Source organism: Lygodium microphyllum, chromosome 30 (genome assembly GCF_053477565.2).
Source record: "Lygodium microphyllum isolate KBCC chromosome 30, Lygodium_microphyllum_v1.1.10, whole genome shotgun sequence".
Taxonomy (NCBI): Eukaryota; Viridiplantae; Streptophyta; class Polypodiopsida; order Schizaeales; family Lygodiaceae; genus Lygodium; species Lygodium microphyllum.
In genome coordinates, this window is record NC_141164.1 from 66,330,738 (window position 1) to 66,349,560 (window position 18,823).

Here is an 18,823-nt window from a genome sequence, read left to right on the forward strand (position 1 = left end):
CACTCCACTTCTAATCTCTAGCCACCACTAGACTCTTGTCCTCTGTCTTTGAGAGGAAAACCTCATTGGGCCAAAATTAGAACCAAACTCTCCAGGCTTTGCTTAGATATCCTGGGTGGTCATCTTGGATTCCAAAAAATTGAATCTTGCTTCCTCATCTTTCTTCCTTCACTCATGCATCTCCTTTAGAGAGCAGATACCCTTTGTATGGTTTTTTCTTAAATAGTACAAATAGAAGGCTCCATGAATAGTTAGTTTTCACATACATTTAGTGGCTAAATATCTTGCATGCTGATACTTTTTGCACCATGTATTAGATCGCATCACATCTCCTTCAACTCCTGCAGGACTGGATATGTTGGCACAATATTCATCTTCAGCATCTATAGCTATTCTGTAATCACATGCATCAACTCTTTCTTGATACTTGCAACTGAATTTGACAAATACTCCTTCAAATTTTCTCCTCCTGGAGTACTCACAATAGGGTTTTGCGAAGTCTCTGTAATCACTGCATAGATTGGTTGGATTGATCCAAAGGGTCCTCTCTTCTAATTCTGATTCGGAGCTCCTATTGAGACTAGTGGTTGTTGGTTCTAGTTGATAGGGTTACACTATTGTTGTTGAGTTGCCATTGGGTGAACTATTTGAGGTTATTCTTATTATGGTTGAACCATCATTTGAGGTACTTCTGTCTATGGCCACTGTGGATTCAGTGCACTATACTACAACACTATTTGCATATGAGGATAGGGGTGGGGAACAGTCCCTGGGACTGCATTTGGTGGGTATACCATTCTTGGCATGGAAGGAGGTAAGACTCATCTTCCTAAGGTCCTTGGCAGCCCTTTCTTCAACTTTATCATACAGTTTTGCACCTTCCACTATAGCTTGTAGGTTAACTGGTCTCCTCATTTCCACAAACTTACAAACTTCTAGTTGTAGGTCTCTAAGAAAAAATCCATTCTAGATACCTTAATCCAAGTGATGGTTGGTCGATCTCTTTAGTATGGATTCCATTCTAGAGACATATGCTTCCACTCGTTCACCAGAGGATTGACTTAAGTTCATAAACTCCTCTTGCATCCGCTCTTTAAAACCTTTACGCTGAAATTTAGTGAGAAAGGCCAGCCTTTGAAAGTGGCAAGGAATGTTGTCGACCAATTCTCAAGGGTCCTAGCATTGTTGGCTACACCCACTTCTATGAACTCAACTACATGAATATCATGGAGCCCTAAAAGGAACACCAATAAAAGTAGGGAATCTACTACAAGAAAATTTATCTAATCACACAAATAAGCATATTCTTCTTTTAATCAACCACAAGAAGAAAAATAATAATATTCTCAAATCTTCACACAACATCATATTTTATCCCATAGATTTATCACAATAGAACTTCAACATATTCTTCATATTCTTCATAGAAACCATCAAAGAAACACAATGACACAAAAGAAAAATCAACTTTGAATGGAAATCATCACATAGTATTCATCTTTCATCGTCTTCATAGTCTCTCTCATGTAGATACAATGTTTCTCATAGAAAATTGGCTCTCTCTCTCACATACGCTCTCTCAAAATAGTACATTGGAATAATGAAGGATAACACTCCATAATCTCTCTTTGGTCGTGGCTCTCCTTGCTAAGAGATATGTTTGATATGAAGAGTCACTAGAGCCACTACAGTGTCCTTTCGTAGCTCAACAATGTCACTATCACTTCATTCTTTACTTGAGTCTTCAGCAACTACTTCTTCCGCTTCTTTGAGCTATTTTGAACTTGTATTCAGGAGAAAAAGAATAGGTAAGTGATTCAAATATGCCAAAGCCTTTGCACAATATAAAGACAAAGCTCAATGATTTAAAGAACTATATATTGATAGAACATGAGAAGATAAACAAAATCCTTGTTTAGGACTACTCAAAAGTAATCTCCAAGCATTAGATCTCCTGGAGCTCCCTATTAGACCAAAAATGTGCACCAAACACTAGCTTCTTCTCTACAAACCAAAAATCTAATGGTTCCGTTGACTTCGAAAGGGGGTTACGACATCAAGATACCTTATCAGAATTCTCCTGAATTGCTCTTTCTTCTTCTTCTTCTCATTCGTAGTGTTGTTTACTGCCTAAAAATTGTGATCGTGCACTATGCGAATTCAAAAGCCCTTCTTTTTGCATGAGGTCTTCCAAACTGGTTGAAAACTAGCTTGCTTTTTGCATGACACCCTATTCTAAAATTTTCTATACCTGTTTAGGATATTTACAAGAAAGAATATCCAAAATATCAAAAAGTGAATGATGAAGTTTCATTCCACATCGAGGATACGTATCATGGAGTGCTACTTATGCATTAAATGAGCTAGATGGGATAACCATAAAAATTTCGATAGTAGGGAAAATAATAAAATTATTCAAGAGGCAGGAATCTATGCCTATGAGTTGCCAGAAAACTGGATGAAAATAGTGGCCATGATACAAGGGCTAGCCAGGAAGATATGGAAGATGAAGAAGCAAAGGATATGGTAGCAGAGGACAAGGAGGACTTAGAATTTGGTGACAACTAGGTCTTTGTTGGCACATACCAGAGGATATGCAGGTTCAAAGGGGATGTCCTACTGCTACACAGATGTAGTGTGAAAAAACCTAGAGTGCATCATCATCTAGCTTTCTTATTGATATATATCTAGCCAATTTTCATAACACATCCCTTTCTAGCCTTGTTTTCCTAGCCATGTCCACTAGTGTCTTCCACTAGCCCTCTTGCATGCTCTATTCTCATGTGTTGGTCATGTTGTGTGATAAACTATTGGAGACTTATTAGTGGAAAGTCCATGGGATTAAACCCCAAAATCTCAACATTTGTGCTTGTCTTACATATGATGTTTGCCTCTTCTCTAACTTTTAAGGTCATGATTAAGCTTATTTGGTTAGGCAGGGTAATTAAGAGGAGAAGAGAGGAGAGAAACGGAGGATTAGAGGGAGGTTTTAAAAATCAAGAAGGTCACCCAAATTTGCATCATCAAAGAGCTACATTAGCTCATTCAATCCTTGCTCCCACCATTGTCTTTGCTCCTTCATCCCCTCTAATATATGGACTCCACCTTATACTTCTTTTCCCTATTTTATTCAAAAGAAAACTATAGGCGAAATCCCAATCCTTAAATCACTCGAACACACTCATACTTTTTGCTCAAGTTACTTGAATTCTAACCCTATTACTACCCTACCTTGAAGCTACCACAAATCCCACCCTTTTCAAATTCAAAGCGCCCAAATATTATCCCCAAGATCGTGACATCTATCCAAGCTAAAGAGCAATGGGAAAGGAGCCAAAGACTGAGAATGAAGGATCATGATGGCACCCAAAAGGAGAAACACTAGAGTGGGACAAGAGATTGCCAAGGTTAATGACACCCCATCTTCTTTTGTCCAAGGAATGGTAGTTTTTAACTTATATATGTTTCAAATGTAATGTCTCAAGGATAAAAAATGGACCTAATGCCTAGTCATAATGTAAACATGATGAGTCCCTATGTGAGTACAAGTGTCTATAAAAATGAACATAACGTATTTTTGTGAATGAAGGGGCTTAAAAGAATAACAATGATCAAAGGTACATTTGTGAAGAAGGGGCTTAGAATAATAAAAATGACCAAAGGTTTAACTAATGAGTTGCCATGCTAGAAGAACATGCATATTGTCGTCGTGACCGTCGTGCTAAGACAATGCCATGAAGAACACACACGCACATGCACATGCATGCACACATGCACACAGAAGGAGAGATGAGAAGCAAATAGTCAATCATCTTGTTGAGTTGAAGAGGAAGATGAAGTTGCAAATGACATACCATGAAACCATGAGAGAGAGAGAGAGAGAGAGAGAGAGAGAGAGAGAGAGAGAGAGAGAGAGAGAGAGAGAGAGAGAGAGAGAGAGAGAGAGAGAGAGAGAGAGAGAGAGAGAGCATGCGCTTTAGATTAAGCTTAGTGAAGGCTATAATGGAGCCCTATTCCTCTTTAAAAAGGATCTTCTTTTCACTTCATAACCATACACTGCCATTTTGAAGAAGAGGAGAGAGAGAGAGAGAGAGAGAGAGAGAGAGAGAGAGAGAGAGAGAATTAGAGGAAATAGGGGGAAGGAGGTTGCACTAATAGGAGAAGAGAGGATGGAAAGTGAGGATTAGAGGGAGACTTTGAAAATTGAGAAGGTTACATGATTTTGCATAATTGAAAAGCTACTTTGGCTCATTCCATCCTTGATCCCACCATTATCTTTGGTTCATGCCCCCAAAAAAAAAACTCGACCTTCCTTATGCTTCTTTCTCTTATTCTACTTGTAAGGAAATATGGAAGAAATCCATGATCCTTAAATTACTTGAAAATACCCATGCTTGTTGCTCAATTTGTTTGAATTCTAACACCATTGCTACCATATCTTGAAGTTACCACACAAATCCCACCTTCTCCAAATTTAGAGCATCATCTCACCCTCTAACCCCTAGCTATAATCATCTACCAAAGAACCCCCCTTATCCAAGTCAAATATCCATTTTGCCTTTCCCCAAATCTATCCCTAAGATTATGGCAAGTGTTCAAGATAAACATTACAAAGGAGTGGAAAAGGATCCAAAGATCAAGAATGAAGGATCATGATGGCACCCAAAAGGAGCACTCTAAATCAAAGAATAAGAGGTCATCATTACTAACAAGGCTTCATCTTCTTCAATCCAAGCTCATATCCCCATCACATTTCCTAGCTTGTATGTCTTTAATCATGAAGAGAAATGTAGGAAAATAGCTACCTAAATTGGGAGCTCTTATGACAAATAGCTACCAAAAATATCTACCTATAGTAAAATAGCTACCTAAATTGGGAGTTCTTAAGAAAAAAAGAACTAAAGTAGTGGGACAAAGATAGGCTCCCTAGGACATGAATTGTTGTAAAAGGAGTCGTTCTTTTTGGTGATGGAACCTAGTTCTTGATGAAAGCATAGTTTAATTATGGGATTTACAAGTAAGAATAAACAAGTGATTTACTGATGATTTAATAGGGGACTTATTAATACAATGATTGAGAATTAGAATTAAACTCAAAAGACCATGCAAAGAAGGCCAGTCAAAATGAGATATGTTGTAAAGCTTTTACACATCTATTCCATAATTCAGTCCTTTTGGAGAAGGATCATGAAACTAATCTAATTACACGATAATAAAATCCTTCTCAAGAAGAATCATGAACCTAATCCAATCATGCTAAAGTTACACCTAATAATTAATGGTAGTTTTCTTCCCTTAAGGATTGAATACTTACTTGATAGATGTCATCTTCTTTGTAAAACCCAAAAAAAAGGGTTTGATTGAGGATAGAAATTTCAAAACCATGAAAAAGAAGAACGTTTCCAATGTTCTATCATAGAAGATTACCTTTAAAAGAAATAAGAAACCCTAGGATGGATCATTTAAATGGATCGTATCCAAAAATGGGTTAGGAATTAGGAGTTATATGGGAAGAAACCTAGACTTCAAAGGATAAGAGCCTTAAAATTGAAATTTCCAAGATGAAAATTTGGACCTAGTAACTTATGATGAATCCAAGGCTAATCTCTCTCTCATGACTATCTTGAAGTCAAATAGAACCTTGTGCTAAAGGGCTATTCAGTTAGATGGATTTCATATCTAGATGGATTTGTATAGAAATATTGGTTGATGCATTGGAATTCTATTTTATTCTAAATGTATATTATTCTAAGAAATATTGTGTCCACACAAAAGGATTCCAAGGAGTGATTAACTTCCCCTAGGTGCTGATTAAGTACATCATAGATGGTGGAAGGACAAGTCTAGCTATTGTCCTCATCCTCCTCTCCAAGCATGGACGAACATTGGGTATAGCAATGTGGTATGTAAGTGCCATGTGTGGACACAATGGGTGGGAAGTTCTCTCTCTCTCTCTCTCTCTCTCTCTCTCTCTCTCTCTCTCTCTCTCTCTCTCTCTCTCTCTCTCTCTCTCTCTCTCTCTCTCTCTCTCTCTCTCTCTCTCTCTCTCTACACACACACACCCCCTAATGCATAGACTGGCAATTTACAAAGGTAGCCTGCAAAGGTGCATAGCGCAGAGCAACATTGTGATACATGACATAGTAGAGGTAATGTGGAGAGGACTAAAATGTGGCAAAGCAAAGCAAGCCGAAGGTGCAATTTCATGAGAGGAACGTGTCACAAGTATGCAAGGTTGGGGGCCGTGAGGAATAATGCAGCTAGGCAAAGTGGTCGTATGTAATGGAACATCTACTTAGATAATGCTACATGCAAATGTAAGATGTAAAAATCCACATAATATAAGAAGTCAATATGCATGCACCCAAATCCCAACTTTGACAAATTTAATTCCCAATATCCATGCAGCAAGATGCATCTTTATAGACGTGCACACACATGCATACATGAACACACACATATATGCCCCCACATAGATAGAGACTTAGTAAAACCTACACTTTCAATACTTATATGTGCCCAAACACACATGTGTGTAGACACCACACATGCACAATAGACCACAACATTTATACATCCATATCTATATAGATACCTCTGTGTGTGTATGTGTGTGTGTGTGTGTGTGTTCTCAATTTAAACATTGACAATGAATATTGTACACTATTTTTACAAGACCAATGTATTTGAGAGTCCACTAGAGGCCAACTTTTGGTTAATACTATTTGTAGGGGATCAATGTATTAACGAGTGCAAATGTGAGAGATGACAAGAGAGAAGTTGATCTCAATCAATCATATATGGTAGTTACATCAAACATCAAAAATTGGAGAGAGATGTTGGGGGTAAAGGCACTTGTGCCCTAGCCACCTTGTATTTTTTCTATATATTATACCCACACACTTGTACACTACAAGTGGGGGATGTCCGTTGCTATCACTTTATTCTTTATTCTTTACATGACAATAGAATAAGAGAGGACTATCACACATTGTGACTATTGGAGTTCCCATATACTATGTCTCTCTTTTTTATACTCTCTTACTTGAACCTCCATAGCTTTTGCTTCTCTCTTGCTTTTTCTTTTTCTTTCTTTCTTCCTCCCACCTTTTAATTGGTATCAAAGTGGTCATTGGAGGAGATTCATTGGCATTTTGCTTTAGCCCATGAAGAAGTTCAATCCCTATTTTCATGGTAGCCATTATCTCATCCCTTTGAGGTATTCATCAACTCTATTGAGGTTCCCTCTTCTCCAAGCTTGTTCTAGGTCTACTCGAGGGCTTCCTAGGGATTGGTTGAGCCTTTCTAAGTGATGTTAAAGTTGGATATAAGCCAATATAAGCTCCTAAACTAGTCACATAGATGTACCTGATTGCATCCCCTATCTCTAATTAGTCTCACCTGGTCATTGTCTCTTCTTTAGTTCTTGGACACTTCACACTCATTGGACATCGTCCTCACATCATTTTCTTACACTTGGTCACCTTTGGAGTGGTATAAACTTTGCTATTGTTGTATAGTCATAGTAGACCGGCTATATACAACTCTACAACATATACTCTTTAGTGTCTAGGATTCATTGATGCTCATACACTTCATGTATTGATACTAGGATGTCATGTGGATATCTTGAGATGCTATTGGGATTGTTTTGACCTCCTTGTGCTTAGTCCTTGAAGCTTTATTTGCTATAGTATAGTATATACAACAAGCATATCATAGTAAAGCTTTATGACTTCTATGTGTACATGCTATTGGGGTCTTCTACATGTATGTGTTGATGCTTGACATTGATATATATGCCTAGATATGCTTATGATGAGCTGAGAGCTTTATATTTGAGATTGGTTGAATGCATTTTGGCAGTGGCACATTGATACAATGATTCTTTACTTTTATCTTGAAGACCTATTATTGGTATATGCTCCCAGATGTATTGGTTCATGCATATGGGCACTTGGATGCTATGTACTTGATGTATTTAGCTTTGTTATGCTCTTGGGAATTTTGGATTTGCTTCTAGTTGGAGCCATTTATACTTACATTACAGAGCTTGGTTCTTTTGAGTCAATGAGGCTCTCTCATGCTTACATGATTCATACAAATACTATTCATTACAAAGATTCATGACCATGGTCTGATTTGCTTTTGAGCTTGGATACTCCTTGTACCTATTACTGATTTCAGTGCATTGTTAATGGTGGATACATGGTTGATATGTATTGTTGTATGTATCTATGTATCTAATACCTTGGGTGTTTTTTATAGTTTTTGGTACTTGGTTGCTACACTTTTAGTTGCATTTGACATCTTGGTTGCTACTGAATGTCCCTACAAGTGGGAGCTTATTCTTTTGTTCATTTGGTTACTATGGTCACTTGTTGCAATTTTATGGACAACCATGTTGAAAATTGTTTTTGAGTAGTTTCTTTGAGAATAGTTGCTTTATTTGAGTAATTTAGTGCCTACTATTTATGGATAGCTATGTGCTTTTAGTTTCCTACTTCTTGTTTTTACTTTTATCTAAATTTGAGGCTATTTTTCCATGATTATAGCAGCCTATACTCTTCTACTTTGCAATGCTTGTGGTCATAATGGCTAGTGCTTCTTGTGATAGTGCCACTTTTAACATAAACGAGCTTTATGGGACTAAGTTTAGTTATTGGGAGATGTAGATTTGGCAAGTTTTGGTGCAAAATCATCAAATTAAACCATTGAAGCTCAAATAAAGCCAAAAGACATTAATTGAGAAGATTGGAATGAGTTATATGAATTATGTAAGTCCATTATTATACTCAGATGGTCAAAATAGACTTATTCCAATGTTATTGAGACTAAGATTGGCACTTATGCTTTATGGGAAAAGATATGTTCAACAAAGTCCTACTTCACAAATGTATTGGTTAAAAAAGCTTGTGGACCTTCATATGAAGTAAGGGACTACTTTTTCCTCTCATTCAAATGAATTTCATTCTATTTTCAGCCAACTTACTTTGCAAGGTATTGAGTTTAAGGATAATATAAAGTCATTATTCTTGCTTGTCACACTTTCACAAACTTGGGATACATTTCATATTGCTACAAGTGCCAATACTCCTATCAAGGGAATGCAAATTATAGAACATGTAAGATACCATGTGAGTCCAAAAGAAAAGATAATTAATTTAGTAAATTTTACAGGATTATATTTACAAAAGGGATTTATGGATTACAATTTGGAAAAAATCTCTAAGTTTAGTAAAGTGAAAGGGGTCATTTTATAATCTTATAGCATATAAAGAAATGGTATTTCTTAATACCCTTTGGGCACATGTTATATAGATGATTTCTTATATGTACAACCCTCAAATACTCCTAAAGATGGCTTAAAACTCAAAATATTGGAACAATCTGCACTTCTCATATAGTTATTGTTAGAGGTAAACATGATAGTAAGAGTGGTAACGATTGTCATGGTAGAGACACACAAAAGTCTCAATCCAAGTCTCATGGGCACTCCCATATAGTAGGTCACATGATCATAAGTCCCCTTTGACATGTCATTATTATGGGCAACATGGTCACATTAGGCCACGGTGCCATAAAATGTGCAATGAGAAAGGCAAGAAAAAAGCACAAGAAAATGCAAAGTCAACTGAGATTGTTTTGAAGTCTAGCATGAAGATAGAGGAGTAGGCTGGGAGATGACAATGAATTGGATATCATTGGCATAGGTGACGTACAACTATAATTTAGTACTAGCGCCTTTTTATTTTACATGATGTATGCCATGTCTTGGCTTTGACTAAAAGCCCAATCACTACAGGATAGCTCAATAATGATGATATGTATCATGTCTCTTTTGGTGATTTTTCATGGAAGATTACCCATAGTAGTCTTGTCTTTGCTTGATGTGCCAAGGCTAGCAACCTCTATCCCTTGCTGGTCTCTAGGTCCGTTGACCATGTTTTGGCTATGGTGATTGATCTTCTACATGTATCTTTATGGCATTTTCACCTTGGGCACATGCTTTGAAAGGAATGAAAGTCCTCACTTTTTTGTAGTATATTCCACCTCTTCATTACTTACGTTTGAGTTCATGTGATCATTGTCTTTATAGCATGCAGACATGTAACTCTCACAAAAACTTTGATTATATGCACATGGTGAGCCATTGGCTATTATGTATTTACATTTTTATGGTCTTATGCCCTATCAATCAGTGGTTGGGCAACGGGAAGTACTTTCTTACATTCATACATGATTATTCACATACAGTTTGGGTCTTTTCTCTATTAAATAGAAATTGGATTTTTTTTCCTACATTTCAACACTTTCTTGCTATGGTTGAGAGCTAGTCTAGGTATAGGCTGAAATGTCTATGGTCTAACAATAGGGGTGAATATGTCTCTAAGGCATTTGAGAAGTTTTGTTGATGATAGGGATATTATGTGTCAATTAACTTCCCCTTACATTCCACTCCATAATGGGGTTACACAGTGCATAAATATGACTATTTAGAAGAGTTTCCATAGTGCACTTAATCGGGTATGCCTATAATATTATCAGGTTGAGGTAGTTACTACTACTATTCATCTCATTAATAGATCCCTATGCACTGCCCTTGGTGGTCAAGTTGCTAAGGAGGTATGGTCTAGAAAACCTCCCTCATATACTCATCATAGATGATTTTAAGAGCCAATATATACTTTCATGTTATAGAATATGTGGTGAAACTTGTATTTTAGACTTTTGAAAGTGTGGCGATTTGTTCTTTAAAACAAAGATTTCCTATAATCGGTTGGAAAATATTTTTTATGAAAATAATAAAGTAATAAAAGGTTTGAAGTATCAAGGAAAGAGAATGTCATTGATAAGCTGGTGAAAAACTATGGAGGATTTGCATATTCCGGGAAAACGGGTCATTCATAGGCTCCACCTATGAATAATTTTGTGCATAGATGCATATGGTGTAATAGCCCTAATCATGAGCACAAAGATTGTGAATCATTTAAGAATGTTATGTAAAAAATTTTGATTTTTTGACTGGATGGAAAGATCTATTCAACCAAGATAAGTATATTGCTATAAATTTTGGTAAGGGTGGAATGAAGAAGTTTTTTGAGGATATGACTACTCAGACATATTATGTAGCCACAGGAGATGCTTCGGCTTATGGTGTTCAGATTGAAAAGAAACCAAAGTGTAAGTTAAAGCTATGGACTTTTGCTTTACAGACTACAAATAAGGACAAAGTGTAGCAAGAAAATTTATCTGGTGCAAGGAAGAGCATCACAATAGAGATTGGGTGGGATCTCCAATTGATAAATACTCAATTTATACCTATTTAACAAAGACCCTAGGTATATAAGTGATTATTGAGAAAAAAAGAAAAAGGGATGATAATGGTCTTAGCACTTCCAAGAATACTATAGGGGGTGAGCCTACAACACCACCATGGCCTGAATAGAATAAAGAGGATGCATAGAAGAAGTAGAAGAAACAAGATTCTAGACCAAAGAAACAACCAGGTCACAAGCTTGCTTCAGATGTTTAGTCCGCAATAGATCTTAAAAGCGTGTTGAAGGAGAGAATCTTGAATAGCAAGATTGAATAGGAGAGATTTTTGGAATTGTAAAGAGAGAGTTTCGTGAAGAAGTTATAGACATCATAAAGAGAAAGAAACATGTGATTCAGACTACAGAAGAGCCTATCATGCAGGGTATCACAATTGACGAGTTGACTAAGGAGAGTGATGATGAAATTCTTGTTGAGAGTGTTGCAGTATATCTAGAGATTGTGAAGAGTATACAACCACTGCACTATGCGGAGGATCATGCACATGTAATGATTACATGCAAGCATTTTTCTAAAAGTCATTGGGCATGAGCAACCACTAAGATAATGCTTAAGATTGGAGAGATGGAGACACCATGTGTTGCCTTGCTAGATCACAACTCAAAGATAAATGTTATAGTTTGCCATTTGTATGAGAGCGGGAAGTGGCCTGTAGATGTAGAACATGGTTGACAGATGAGAGCCACCAATAATACTACAAGAGAGCTATATGCAACATGTCTCGATATGAGGGTGTCCATAGGGAATGTTTAAGGTGATTGTCGTTTCTTAATGCACAATTCATGTTTGTATGATATCATTTTGGGTCAGCCCTTTATCATGAAGCACAGATGGAAGCAAATGTTATAGATGATGGATCTACATGTATGTGGATCCGAAGCAAAGATGGGAAAAGAGCTGAGAAATTTATGGCAGTCTGTGTAAATCACCCACCAAACAAAGATACATTGTGGGATTCGCCTCTACCAGCAAAAGAGCCAAATTTTCAGTAGGTTCCACTGCCCTATAAGACAATGGTGGTACAAGTAGAGAAAAGCTCTCACCTCCTGGCAACAATGCTTTTTCTTCAAGATTTATTGATCTTTCAGTTGAGAGTTCTGGTTGTTTTCACAAAGTTGCAAAGATGTCTAGAGCTACCAAGCAATATGAATGAAGAAAGGAAAACGAGTTGAGAAGAGCAAGTTTATTGCATGATGAGGAGTGCATTGATGGAAATGTATGATGGGCTATCTTATGCAAATACTATTGCAAAGATTGAAGATATGTTGAAAACAGAGGTGCAATGTGGTTCCAATTTTTTCCAAGTACATTCCCTAGATATGTACCATGAAATTGTTGATTTTATGCAACAAAGAGGGTTGGGTACTGTTTTTTCTCAACAAAATGAGTTATTTTCTCATGTATTTCAGCAAACGGAGACAAGGGCTGAATTATCAGCCAACAAAGTTACAAAGGGATGAGTTATTTTAGCCAAAAGAGTTTTATGCTGATTCATTTCAGCATACAAAGTTTGGGGCTATTTATATGTAGTCCAAAGAGACTATGACTGATTTATTCAACTAACAAAGTTGGATGCTCCCCATTTGCAGCAAAAGTTGGTATACAAGAGAAAAAGAGTGAAGCCAAGGTTCAAATCAAGTACAAAATAGTTGACAAGAAAGTGAAACTAGTTGTTTAGGGTCGTTACCTCCTAACAATGATGAGCAAATGAAGAGGGTTGCCAAGCAGCCGAATTTGAAGAATCCAAAAAATATTTTTCAGCAAAGACATTAGCAAAATTGAAGATCAGGAATGGGGACTTCTTGCTTCTTGCAAAGAGACAATGCTTTGAGGAGAATATGCTCACTCTACTGATGCAATGTTTAGAAAGATCGAAGCTATATCGACAATGAATGCAAAAGAGACACTAAAAGAGCTTACCAATGATACCTTAATTAAGAGTATTAGTACTAAAATACTTGAGAATGTAGATGAAACGAATAAAGTGCATGTAGATGGTATAGACTCAGGATGATACAAAAGAACTAGACATTTTGATTGATGGTGTTCATATGCAGGATGATGCAGAAGTTAGAGAGGAGTGCAAAGAAGACATTGTGAAAATGTTGCTTATACAAGGCAAAGATACTTTCATAGGTTTTTTTCCCAAATTAATCATAGAGAGATATGCTAACGACCTGTGTTTCAAACATGGATGCTAAAACAAGGAGATGTTTACATACTTATCTACAGATTGTTTCACCAACCTGAAAAAGGAATGATAGAATATTCAAGTGATTGTCTTCAAGAGGGCGACATATGTAGAATGATGAAGTAGGTTTTCAATCCTAGTGGACTCCATGTGTTGCTAAGTATGATATATAGGTTTTTTAGACCAAAAGCAAATGTATGGGATTTATGCTTGCCTTATTGGTCGATTATCCAATGGCCGTTTGATTCAGGAGGAGGGATATTGCTGTAGGTTACTACAGTACTCAGGTTGGAGCAGAATTGAAGATCTTGAAAACTATTCTATGCGAGTGAGAGTTTATGGTGGCCGAAACTTCTAGGACGGGCTTCTACCTAGGGAAGAGGCCTACCAATTTTGGTTGTCATCTGAGTCGGTATGCAAAAGTTATAAGGACAAGAAGGTCGATGTTTGGCCAATGCAGTAAAAGACAATTACAAGCTACGCAGAAAATGTTAGGGTCTAAAATCTTTGAAATTTAGTTCAGAGTTCTTCACAAGAGTTGTAGATCAAAATCAAGGCTACAACTTTTCAGAAGAAAGCTTAGCAATCCAAGTTATGGATCAAAAGATATGGGCAGTTTTCTACAAGGTGGTCCTGTAGGACAATTTTTCGAGCACAAAGAGATTGAATCTAAAGGATATAAAGTATTGTATGTGGCATACACTTTAACAGAGGTGGATAGGACTGACTTGAGGTTACTCGGAGAGCAGGAAAAAGGCTCAAAGTGTTTAAGAGAAGAGATACAAAAGAGTATGCAGTGGAGGACTTGACAAAAGAAAGACAAAGATGACAGGGTAGATGAAGATGCACCCTTTTCCCTACCAAGCAGCCTCAAGGATTAGTGCAATTCACCCTGACCACAACATTACGTTTTCATCCCTTTGATGTTTGGGTGGTGCTCATTAAGCCCCATATACCTTCCTTACTACTCAATGAAGCACCAAGTGTTGTTGCTTGGCAAAGGGGAAGCCTATTTCTTACTACTGACTATTGTGGCGTTGCCTAAGATTAGAGTGTCATTGGGTGGGCTAGAGGCATGCATCATCCTCTCTCTTGTCTAAGCCATGATTCTCTGCCTCTCGTAGGTGGACTACTAGAGAAAACTCCTATTTGTAGGATTAGAGATGATGTGTATACAATTGAAACAAAAGGGTTCTATGTAAACAACCTGTGTAAAGATGCAATCCAAAGTTCTTTGAAGAGGGCAAACAGAACCACTATTCAAAATTTAGAAAAAGGTCTAGAATTGGCCACCCTAAGAGTTTAGAGTTCGATACATGTACACTGCCTTAACAGAATTAACAAATGTACTAGTTTGTCCAGCCACCAAAAAAATCAGAAAATTCACACTACTGATGATATGTAGACTGCTTCACTTGTTTGCTAGTTCCAGAATCTACAAGACTTGCATAATGTTATTAGATAGAATTTGATGGGTGTTGTAGGGAAGTCGTTAATGACAACGACAAATGTTGAGGATACTAAAGTTGTTGATTGTGGATTACAACACAAAAAGGGACTGCAATTTGATGAGGCCAATTAGTCATCAGTACGCTGTAGTTAAGGCAAATCACCCTCCTTCTACACCCTCTCTGCCCAATTAATGAGTTCTCCAAAACCTAACATGCCTAGATTAAGGATGTGTAACATCTAATGAACCAACCCTTTGAGAGAGGGGGGTGTATGGAACCAAACTGCAATCCATATTTTTATATTTAATGTGATCAATCATAGGTTAATGATGTGGATCTTTGATCTTGGCATATTCCATGTGATATACAAGTTATTTAAAGCCAAAGGGGATGCCTTGCATGTATGCATGCCTTCTTGGTCAACTATCCAATGGTGACCAAGATGTATACAAAGATTTTAATTTGGAGAAGATTAATGGTAACCAATACATCCAAAATAGACTTTTATACCTTGGGAATGGTCTTAAAAAGTTTGGTTAACATCCGAGTTCGTATGCAGGAGATACAGAGACACCTTAGTAGTTGGTTGTACAAACAACCACCGGAATGCTCGTGATTGTACACTTAGGTGCACTATTTGTACTTCTTTGCTCAAGGAACTAATTCAGGAAAAATAACTAATGCTTTAGGTTGAAAGCCTAGAGGGAGAGGCAGCACCAGTTACCTCCGACTGTCTGCCTAACCCTATCCAAGGGGGTTGTTAGCTGCGCCGAGTACATAGACCAAACCTGCCGCGAGAGGTCTCTTCGTGGGTGCTACTTGGAGCAGGAGGACACTTGGGTGCCAGTGGGGCTCTGGCCATAAATCCCTTGCCTCCGGATCCTGCACAAGAGGCCGACGTGACTCGAGATGGAATCTCGAGGCCCGTATACTAGTCAACGTGCAGAACTTGGAATAGCGATCCCTGAGGATTGCTGGAATAGCCTTCGGGCTGGATATTTGATGTATTCCAAAGACTGATAAATAAAGATCAAATGTTGAAAAGGAATTTGCTTGACATTGTTTTTCTGTGTCAGTGCTTAAGTTAGGTAAAGGAACCAGTGATTAATTTGGTTAATTAAGGAAGCTGTTTTTGCTTGTCAAACTAAATGTGGTAGGTAATTAGATAACTAAAGCAACTCGAGGAAAGTGCGGTGGACATGACTCTGGGTCCATCCTACGGAAGGGTGGTCCCGATTGGCCAGGAACTTTTCTCAAGGGATTGATAGCGAGGTAACAATGACCTAGAATCTATAGAGCTAGAGTCCCGATTTATGTTGTTTTAGGGGAACACAATGGGACTATGCCTTACCGGCAGAGAGGTCGAGCTTCGCATCCCTCTCGTTTTCCATTCTCCTTGAACCAAGTGCAGTATAAATCCGCTTCGATCCTGATGTTTCTGCACAAAGTGGTTCGTCTGGGGGCTCAACGCTAGCTACCTCCTAGGAACTTGACCATTAGGGAAACCCTGATTCAAGTCGGTCCTAAGTGGGAACGGTCGGAATGCTTCCACTTCGTGGCAGACTCGGGAAGACCTAGATCGCAAACCCCGTGTCATTCTTTGGGAGTGCCAGGCGGCGCTTTCTAGACTCTCTTTCCAATGGGCTGCTAAGACCTGTCCTACAAGTGGACAGGGGGACACGTCACAGTTGGTATCAGAGCGAACCAACGGAATCTAATATTTACAAGGAAACTTAATGAGGGGACGTAGAGCATAGTTGTCGTTAAGAACATTTCCTTACTTACTTATGGACGCTGGCCTACAGAGTCGCGAAGCATGGAACAAATTCCTGGTGTTCGAGATTATGTTTATGACTACAATGCGTGCTTCCGATTACTGATAGAGGCTAGGCATGATGAATATTCTAGATCGTATCTACAATCCTTCACCTCTGTACATGGAACAGAGATGGATAGGTGAATCAAGAATATATTACATAGCGGCCCACCGACTTGTGTACCTTCGGACCAACTTGAAGAGAATCAAGTGGATGGAGGATTTAAAGATCGTGAAGCTGTACATCTTTGTCGAGGCTCACGCAAATGCAACCCTACATGTCGGCAGTCAGAAGGTCAAGCAGAACAAGTATGTGTACGAGGAAGTGACTCGAATAATCCTTGCCGACAGAATCAAGGTGCTAGGACGTTATGAGAGAAATGGGTATCAAAGGAAGGGATACCCCAAGCTTCTTATGACCTGTCGATTCCTGAAAATTCATGACCCCACTCCATACTATTACTCAGTTCCCGTAGCCGAATGTAACACAATCTTATTTTCCCCAAATTAATGTATCAGCTTGTTCTACCTTCCCGAAATAATGCACTCAAAAGGGCTATGCCCACATGAATGAATAAGATTTTTATCACTATTTGTCATGGCTATAAGTGTTGGTAAAGAGTTAAGTGATTAGGTCACTTGGCTAAAAGCTTAACTGGGCGTGTTAATGTAATGTGAGAAACGTATAGTAAGCTTTTAACGTAAAGAATCTTATTGCCCAGGCACAACCTCAAGTGCAGATTCCTAGTCTGATCCCTGCACTAAATACGACTGTAATTCAAGAGAAGAAGTTCCTTCTCAAACAAATCAAACCACCTGAATTCAATGGTAAGTGAAGGACCATCCAAACTGACGCCGAGGTCTAGATCGAATCCATGGAGGATTATTTTGAGGCAGTAGGAACTGCACCTGCCAACCAAGCCATGCTCGCCAAACTGAAGCTTACCGGCAAAGCAAGACTTTGGTGGAAACAATGGTGCAGAGACCAAGGGATCTCGGAAGGGTCAGTTACTTGGGAGAAGCTTAAAAGAGCTGTGCGAGGGAGATATCTGCCACTTGCCTATCGCACACAGAAGATGAACGAATTCTATGAATTAAAGCAGCTTGGACTATCCCTAGATGCATACTATTCAAAGTTTGTCTCTCTCTAAAAGTACGTGCCACAAATGGACATGACACAACAGGTGTCAAAGTTTTGTGCTGGGTTAAATCCACCCATTAACACCCGCTTGGAATCAATGCGTCCAACAGATCTACAAGACATACTCATTCGAGCTACACCCATAATACAGGAGGTGCAGACCAAGCCAAGGAATAACAGGACTTGGTCTTATAGGGATCAAAACAAGGGAATGCTTAGGTCTCAGACCAAGAGAGCGCATGGCCAAAACCAGGGACAAAGGAAGAAAGCTAGGGAGAACGCTGCTAACAACTTCATTCTTGTACAAGGTAATGGCCACAATCTCCATTTCTTCCATTGCAACGAGCCTGGTCATTTTAAAAGGCAGTGTCCCAAGCTTAGCAGAGGACAACATCAAGGGCCATCCCCAAGAGCCGCCCATGGACAAGGAGCCACCGTCATGGCCAGAGGGAGAACCTCCAGTGTTGCCAACAAGGAGCTTGGTGATGAAGAAGACCCATCCATGGAAGCTGACATTGAGAGGGCAATGGTTCATGCCGCTCTTCACAAGAAAGGCCCGAATCACCAATTCTTGGTGATTCAAACCCCTTCGGATTACCAAGGTAAAAGCTTCAAAACCTTGATTGATTGTGGCAGTACGCATTCCTTCATTTCACCAGTCTGTGCAAGAAGATTAGGAATAGCCACAAAAGATGTGTCAAGATTGTGGGAGAGAAGGAAGGAGTCTCAGTTGTAGCTTTCTCACTTACACAATGGGGGAATACACACAAAGGTGGAGGATGAAAACAGTTTTCCTCTTCTTAGTTGTATAAGTAAGGTGGCATTCTAACTGAGCCACAAACTAGAGTAGATAAGGATAGCTGTCATCTAGCTATTATTCATGAACG